The sequence below is a fragment of the Dermacentor silvarum genome, chromosome 2 (genome assembly GCF_013339745.2).
Source record: "Dermacentor silvarum isolate Dsil-2018 chromosome 2, BIME_Dsil_1.4, whole genome shotgun sequence".
NCBI classification, from domain to species: Eukaryota; Metazoa; Arthropoda; class Arachnida; order Ixodida; family Ixodidae; genus Dermacentor; species Dermacentor silvarum.
The window spans coordinates 149,147,214-149,155,926 of NC_051155.1; positions in this window are offsets into that span (position 1 = coordinate 149,147,214).

An 8,713-nucleotide genomic window follows, 5' to 3' on the forward strand; every position below is an offset into this window, starting at 1 on the left:
AGCACCAGTAATCTCTCAGCCCTACCACGCATATCACAAGAATGGAATTGCCTTCCAGAACATATCGTAGGAATTTATTATGAGAGACTTTTGAGGCGTGACGGCATAAGCAGGCGTAAGCCGTTACAGATGCAGTCCCGTCACCGGGAGGTATGGTGAGAAGCTCGATGTACCGACCACTTCGGGGTTTCATGGTGAGGACGGGGATCGCAATCCTCCACCAGAATGTTATGTCTGGAAAGACACACACGAACGAGGCTATTTACACTATATTTACACTGTGTGATGAATGAAAGAAAAGTACGGCGACGACGACGAGGTGTGCACGCGTTCTTTCGTGAGTGGACCACGCATGTGAGTGATCTCGCCAAATCAGCGATGGCCCAGTGGTATTGCGAAGATGCGTCGTGCCACGATTGGGCCACGTATGGGAGCACATGGTGAAATGCTTCGAGGCGAGAGACGCGCCTAGTCAGGGGGAGACGGAAGACAGCCGGCCGACGTGTCGGATGCCGACAATCAAGGCTCCAAAGAACGCGGCTGTCCCTGGAGCTGCCGCCCGACCGTTGCCCTTAGCCAAGGCGTTCACCAGCATGAGCACTGCAGCTCGGAGCGTGGCTTGGCCTGCTGTGCTACAACTTGCCGCGAGCATTGCGGATCGCAGGCAAGGCGTCTACTTGGTCAGCTATTCGGCGGAGCACCGTTCGTGGCCTGGCTAATGGCCGCATATGCGCCGAGCACTGGGGCTCGCGCGCAAGCTGTCCGCTGGGAAGGCTGACCATTCCTTCAACGTGCACTGCGGCTCGGATGCAGGATGACTACTGAGCGGTCGTCTCCAGTTCGTCAAGAGTCTTCTCCTCGCCGTCCAACATCGAGGCCTGTCCGACGTCATCACGTCATCGCCCCTCACTCTGGCAACCTCTCGTCTCCTGTCCACGCGCTGTGAGCTGTTTCGAACTGTTGGTTTTATTGCGATAGCAATTATATGGACACTTCAACCGGATTTCTGCCGTCGCCGTGAGGTTCGCTATAGACAAAAGCTTCGCCGCGCGCCGTATGCCCGAGCGGAAGCGTGCGTGGACGCGCGCTATCACGGAGAGCGAACGGACTCAATCACCCACGGGCAACCAAGGAAGTGGGAAGCCAGCGCCTGAGGGAGCGCGAGGGGGGGGGGGGGGAGGGCGCACTTCTACTCTGCCAACAACCGCGCTCGTCTCTCGCCCGCACCGTCTCTTATCTCCACACGGCTCTGACCTTTATGCGCCTTGCATTCGCCGCTCAGTTTCCGTTGAAGCGATAGACCGCACGTACCTTCGCCCGCTGCTGCGTACGCGCTCGCTGCCAGCGTTTTGACAGTCGTTGTCTGCAGTCATTCAGTGTGATCTATTCATGTTTGTTTGTGCGCGCTCACACCACGCTTGTTCATTCAGTTAGGTAATAGTCGGGCCACATTTTCCAACGCACGCTAAACATGCAATGCTGCCCGGATCGGCAGTGCAGCACTACAGGTGTGTCCCTTCGCACGCGCTGCCCACGGGAAGCGCTTATCATCAACACCACCGTTTCACACGCGCCTTCTCGTGGTAATCGAGTCTCTCTTCATGTCGGTCTACTTACGCCGCAGCACACCTGCTTACTTAATCAGGTCATGTTTACTACAATTTATATTGCTACCAAAGCCGCTCACCTTATTTCGTATGACATTGCTGTGTTGCTATCGCATTCATTGCTTCGCCCTTAGGGCGAAACTGTGACATTTTTTTGGACTCCCATCAGCCTTAGTTCTTCTAGCACATTATGTTTGTCATGTCATGTGTCTTAACGTTCTGTCCGGAAGTAATTTGGTTTCGGGGGTTTTCATAAATGTAGTTGCGTCGGTCATCACGAGTCCGACTCCCTTTCCTGCGTCCGTTTCCTCATCGCGCGGTACGACGAAGAAGTGTGACGAACGTCCTTCGTAAATCTCTTTACACACTGGAACCAAACAGCCAGGCCGACACTTGCTCGCGCCGAATGCACAGACACACTTGATCGTCTTTCTCGCGGCGGCTCGTCTCTTGAGCATCTCTCGATGATATTGTAATAATATTTCAGGGGATATGATAGCGACGGCATATGACACGGAGCTCGATGAAAGGGTGCTACTTGATGTGCCAAAGACCCCTGTTCTGTCTGCAAATGCAGATCCCACTTTGTTTCCGAACTGTCCAAAGTAACCTCACACGGCCAGATAAACCTCGAAAGTCTCTCTGGAAGAGAACCTCCTGTGTGCCAGCAAAACCGTTGTGTGAGAAACTGCTGTGTGCCACAGCAGTTTGTGCTGATTTTGCTGCATGTACAGGGTGTTCCAACTATAATGCGCCAAGATTTAACAATATGCAAATATCACGCAGCTGGACAGAACCAAGGTAATGTTGTTTGCCGTTGCTTGGACATACTCAGTTTATTTTTTGCATTCCGCCTAATTACATATTATATTCATAGTTGATAATTCAACTTTTCAAGTACTATAATTATATATAAAGGTGTCAATTAGAAACGTTTAGAGGAACATGAAAAACTACCGATGTATACAGCTTTCGTTTGCTCAAAACGTGATACACAAAAGCGTTGTCGGAACGTGAAAGCAATTATCGTGCTAAAATTGCCGAGCTGCTTCATGTACAATTTTTTCTCCGTGTGTCTTTGCAATATAAAAAAGTCGATGAGATTGTTGTGTGGTTGCTGTAAGTGTATTTGTGGACAGGCTGCAGCCTGCATTGTCAAATACGCTTACATTGGCACATTGTCATATACAATTTAAGAAAAAATAAAGTCACCTCTTTTTTTTAGATCGTGCAAGAGTCACTCATTTCCCAATGGACGAAAGTCAAATGAGTAATATACACGGTTTATGTTAAGTGGAATTGGAATAAAAAAGGCATTTGCTCAGGTTTTCAACAATAAACTAAATTAGTGATGCTGTAATCCAAGATAAGACGCCTTCTTTCATCCCGCCTTATAAATTCCTATTTGAAAGAGTTTTTACTGTATCATCTATGTGCATTCTCATCATAAGTTCTAGCCATTAACAGCCACTTTGCTCTAGTGCGTTGCATATCGCAAGCTTCCGCAGGCTCATTTCTTAATTTATATTGCGGCCAAACTGAATTCGCGCAACTATGCTTGAACTACAAATTCTGAGGGTGAATGCAAGCAGCGATAAGCATGAAAGCAACATTTTTTCGGCGCAGTCACTATTTTCTTTTGATCTAGGGGTTGCACGCGGGCTAACGCTTTTATTTTATATGCTTGTATGAACCGTTAGACCGGACGAAACAAACTGTGCGCGCGAGTGGAACTTCAGCGGGCTTTGAGTGCTGCTCGATCGATCCGTGTTCGCGTCATTCACGCCCTGCGTAGATGCTTACATGTTAGCGAAGGATTTATATATAAGCCCAGTACACTTATCACGTTAATCTGAAATAACGAATTTCCTACGCTCTTTGAGCTTTACACACTATGAACGAAAATTTAGGGGAGGTAGAGGAATGTCAAGCCGCCGGCGCAGCTAGGCTGGGACCGCTGACCGCGGCGCCATCTATCTGCTCGCAGCAGAGCTACTGGGTGCGCCCACGCGCTGCCGAACATACTCTGGACGCTCGCGCGCGCGCAGTGTCAACACCTAAATATTCTCACACCGTGCTCGTAATGCAGTCAATTACGGTGACGGAAGACGCAAAAGAGTCTTGAAGTGCCTAAACTTAAAATCGACCATGCGTTAACGTAATCCTCCCCTAAATGTGAGTTGGTTGTCAACTAAGAGGTGGTGTCTAGAACATGGCGTCCGTGACGTTATTTCGGCTCCGCGATTGCGTCCGTCGCGTGCAGTCAGCATATGCGAAGCCTTCGAGATTACAATATTTTACTTGGCGGAAGTAACCGCTGGGGCGTCCATATGTAAGCTCCTGCCTTCGGTGCGGCCTGCCATAATCACAACAGTGATAAGGATGACGGCAGTAATGAGATGAGTCACATCATTAATGTATTCAGAAATTACATTGGACGGTAATTTAAACTGTTAGGAGCAGATCGAGGAATATTTCCGATAATGAAAACGTGCACTTGTGTGAATGTACCGTTTAAGCAATGAAGTACAAGTACGCGTGGAGCCACAAGGTTGGTTGTTTACAAACTTTATCTTCACCCCATTTTCAAACTTGGCTGTGTTCTGTTATATTCTTTTTTTTTTCAGGATGTCAAACTTACAAGCTACACCACTTAATAATACTAGAGAGGCAAGCTCCGCGTCTGTGTCTCGGCCTGCCGGGTGGTGTGGCTAATTATTTTCTTTATCTCAGGCTCGAATTATTTCGCAAGATTCCACGTTTAAGGGCGTCACTGTACAAGCAAATTTTATGAAGCTCTACGATTCACCTCGCTTCTATTTGGAAACAGTTTTCACAACTTCTCCTGAATTACTTTTTCACGGCACAATGGCGGAACAAATTGAAGTTGGCTCCAGGTGATTTTTCACCACTCCCTGATCTCGAAATTTGAGTTGAAATGCCATGGTTAAATTTCCCAAGACTACGCACATCGCCATCAAGACAATGCGTACACATGTCAGGCACATTGCTGGGACCCCTTGCCACCATCTCGCGGCATTCACCGTGGAAGGACTCCGCACATCATATAGCACAATTGTCAGTGCATATCGTGCCTCGCTTTACATCGGGGTATGCACCTGCGGCACAGCCGTTGTCACTTCCATGGTGTTTGTGCCGTCCTGAAGTACACCTCAGAATTCCAGGACTTCAGAAAAAAAGTCAGATCTATCACCATCCGCATTAAAACAATCGAGCTTACTCCTGTTGTACGAGAGATGCAGTAGCCACGTACGCATCTATACTGACTGATCGACTACATCGACCAGTTCTGGCGGTGCTGTGTTTATACTGACGACAGTAATAACACTGCGATTCAAGACGTCACATGTCATGACGTCCATGGCTGCAGAACTCACGACTTCCGCGCAGTGCACTACAATTTATTGATTCACAGAGAGCCCTGGTACCTGGGCCGTGTTTTCTGACTCGAGACCGACTTTACACAGTATGCAGTCAGTTCTCCGACGTGGAGCTCACGAACAGCTAACGTATGAAATTGTCAAACTTCCCCACGAGGTCAAAGAAAAAGGCCACGAAATTATTTTCTAGTGGCTACCTTACCATTGCGGGATCTGTGGAAATGATCACGCAGACAAAGCTGTCCGAGAGTCACATCAAGAACAACAGAGCGTACCCATTTCTCTTTCCAGAACATATGCTGCAAGGCAGCTTCGTCCCCTGGCATGCAAGCTCTCTTTAACAGAGTGGAACAACCTAAATGTAAGGCGCGCCAGGTTACACGGACCGAACGCTTCGCTCCAACTTCGACCTCCACCCGGGCTTCACAGAAGTGAAGCATCGCTTATATACGGGCTGTGATTGGGAGTAGTTTTCACGAAGGCGTACACTACTCTGATTGGAATGACCGACAGTGCCGCGTGCGATGTGTGCGGCGATGAAGAGAGCATCAAACATATGTTCTGCCACTCTCGTCGATTTCAGTAGGAAATACAAACATTATCTATCGCATTGCGACGGCTGCACGATCGGCCATTGTCCGTGCAGCTGCTGCTTGAAGACCGTCCACTTCGCTCGTCGGCCCACAAAGCTGTGAAGGCACTTTTGTCTTTCTTGAGAGAGACTGACTTATGTGAACACCTTTGACTACTTTGACTTGCTCGGGCCCTCTACGTATGTGCGCGAACTCACCATGTCCTTTCCCCCTCCTCTCTGTATTTCATCTATCAGTTCCCTCTTTACCGTCCCCCAGAATAGGGTAGCCAACCAGACGCATTTCTGATTAACATCCCTGCCTTCTCTCTCTCTTTCCCCCTGCCTCAAGTTCTATGTCGGCACAGGTTGAATTAATTGCTAATATAGCTCCAAACCAGGCAAAATATTCTCCTGCGCGTGTTCCTTAAGGTCTGCTTCAAGATGACCTCGTTCAATTTTCTTGACCCTCTGTTATTTACACGGAGGCAACTCATTAGAGAAGGCCGGCAGTTGACATCTTTTCTATGTTATCTAACTGGTATTTTGCTTTCCATCTTCCTAATGAGATGCTGATCTTTGTCGCCGAATTTCTTGCAATTATTTTGCCTATTGTAAAGTTGGGTCCAACGCTATGTACGGGAATAATTATTACCGATAGCCTTTCAGTCTACACGCATTTAACCTCTACTAAGAGGTCGACTCTGTTGGGTGGAAGGTACAGTTTCCCATCTCAAAGCGGCTTGTTTATTCGATGGCATTGTCATTCCAGCTTCACAATGTGACTGAGGCTTCTGATTCCACTGTCGCCTCTACATAAAAAGATCCCGGCATCTCGCCAGCAGAACACAAGGTGGTGTTTGCATACGTGCAAACAGTGATTGAAAAGCAAGTTTCGCACGAGCGTTGCATTTTCCAGCGCCGGACAGCAACGCGCCCGCCTCCTCGTTCCTCCCGAAGTTCGTTCCAGACTTTCACGGCCCTTTCACCAATACCAGGCCTCTTAATCAAACACTGAGTCGTGCTCTTTCCTGGTGCACATAGTGTCCGAGTACGACAACTCTGCATAGACAACGCGCAGTGCTGTACCGAGCAGTATCGCCGTCAAGTCACCCGTTTGTGTACTCTAAGTGATACCACGTGCTGCCATCAGGGAGCATTTAGTTTCTACGTTTCTTACCCATCTCGCACATCCATGTCGCTCGTTCGTATCAGTTCGATCGCTCGTAGAAATTATGCAACCGTCGTTACCGTCGTCGTCATCTTCCTGCTGTCGTAACACACACACACACACACACACACACACACACACACACACACACACACACACACACACACACACACACACACACACACACACACACACACACACACACACACACACACACACACTGGCGTGAATTCTAGTTCATTATACTCGCATCACAGGCACAAATGCTGCATTTACACACACTGGTCAACCTGGTACCGCTTTGCTGAACCTCAAACAATCCTGCATAGCCATCTGCCTGCAGAATGCTTCATATAGTGTCAATTCCAGCAGTGTGCGGGATCTGCACATTCTTTAAAATTATTATACGCAAACACCCATTCTCGCGAGCCGGCAGCTCCGAGTTGCCAGTGCCAGAACGATCGGTGGGTAGACATCTGTCAGAAAGGGGTAGACTCTGTCTATTCCGAGAAAACTTCAGTTGTGTTCGGCAAATAATACATCTGTCGCACACACGTCATTTTGACGGGGTGAGTTGTCGCGGTTCTTTGGCGTCACGGGACAGACTGGTGAAGTGGCTCAGCCCGAAAACGTTTTGGCCAATTGGGAAAGGCTAGTGATGACAAAAGCGTAGAACCAGAAAGATATGCTTCTGTTATTTTTTTTTCTAATCATCAGTGTGCACAAGTCGTCTAAAGAGGGGAGTTTTCACGATTTTCGTGATGTTGCCTGACAGACCGGCGTAGAGGGGGGGGCGAAAACGTTTTCTACCAAATGTGGAGAGCTCATTGCAGAAATGGAATAGAAACAGTTCAGAATAGTTTCACGCTGTAGCGCCCCTGATCTGCGATGGAAACGTAAACGGGAAGCTATCAAACAAGCTGCTCGACTTTGCATGTTCGTCAGCTTCTGGCGCGCTTGAACTTCATGCAATCAAGGCGGCAATAAATCATTTGAAGACTTCTCTACGTTCCTACGACGCAGTGCACGTGTAGACTGGCTACTTGGGCGCAGTGAAGATACTCTCCGGCACACCAAAAGTAGGCACGACGGCATACTTCATCAAACATCTCTTGCAAGAGTACCCCCCAAAAACCACGTGGTAACCTCGGCAACAAGGCTGTCCACGTGTTGGCGAGTGGGTTGATGCACTGGAGCTCGTTCGGTGCAGTCCAACCGGACTTTTCACCTCCGGGGCTGCCGTATCCAGATCGTGAGTGGACAGAGACATCTGCCGCTCGACGCAGGACAGCGTGGCCGCATTCAACATATTCAACACATGGACTTGCCAACTTTCTACGAGATTTGCTTTCATTATCGCGAATCTGAATTCAGAGCACACGGATTGGAATGTGCGCGCAAAATACGGCAGGTGGCCATACTTCCCGTACCATAATTTCATACACGGACACTTTGTGTGCTGCGGTACACACTACACTCTAATGTGATCGCTTGTATATTCTGAATAAGCTTATGAGTGCGACGGCAAAAGAAAAAGAAACCATTTTCAAGCGCGGTTCCTTCTTCCAGATACGGATCAAGAATGGAAGGTGCTGCAACTGGTGGTAGGAGACAATACACATATTAGGCCCGGAAACACAGCGCTCAGTACCAGAGTCAGCGGCCGAGAGCATTCAATGGCTGCAACTGGCTCGGTAGTGGGCGAGTTCTGCGTCACCAGTGGCACTCGTGGCCCAGGTTGGCCTCCCTTGATTAAGGTGCATAGGTCAGGGCACGAACTCAGCAGAAATTGATTACGATGAGGTTGCGACGGAGTTTAGGTTGAAAATGCGGTGCCACTTTTTCTTTTTAACGCATTATCATTCTCAGGGTATTTTGCTATCTCTTCGGGGGATATCTATGTTTGTTTTTATGTATGTTTGGATCTAATTGTTTGCCCGTCTACGTGGTTCAATTGGTAGTC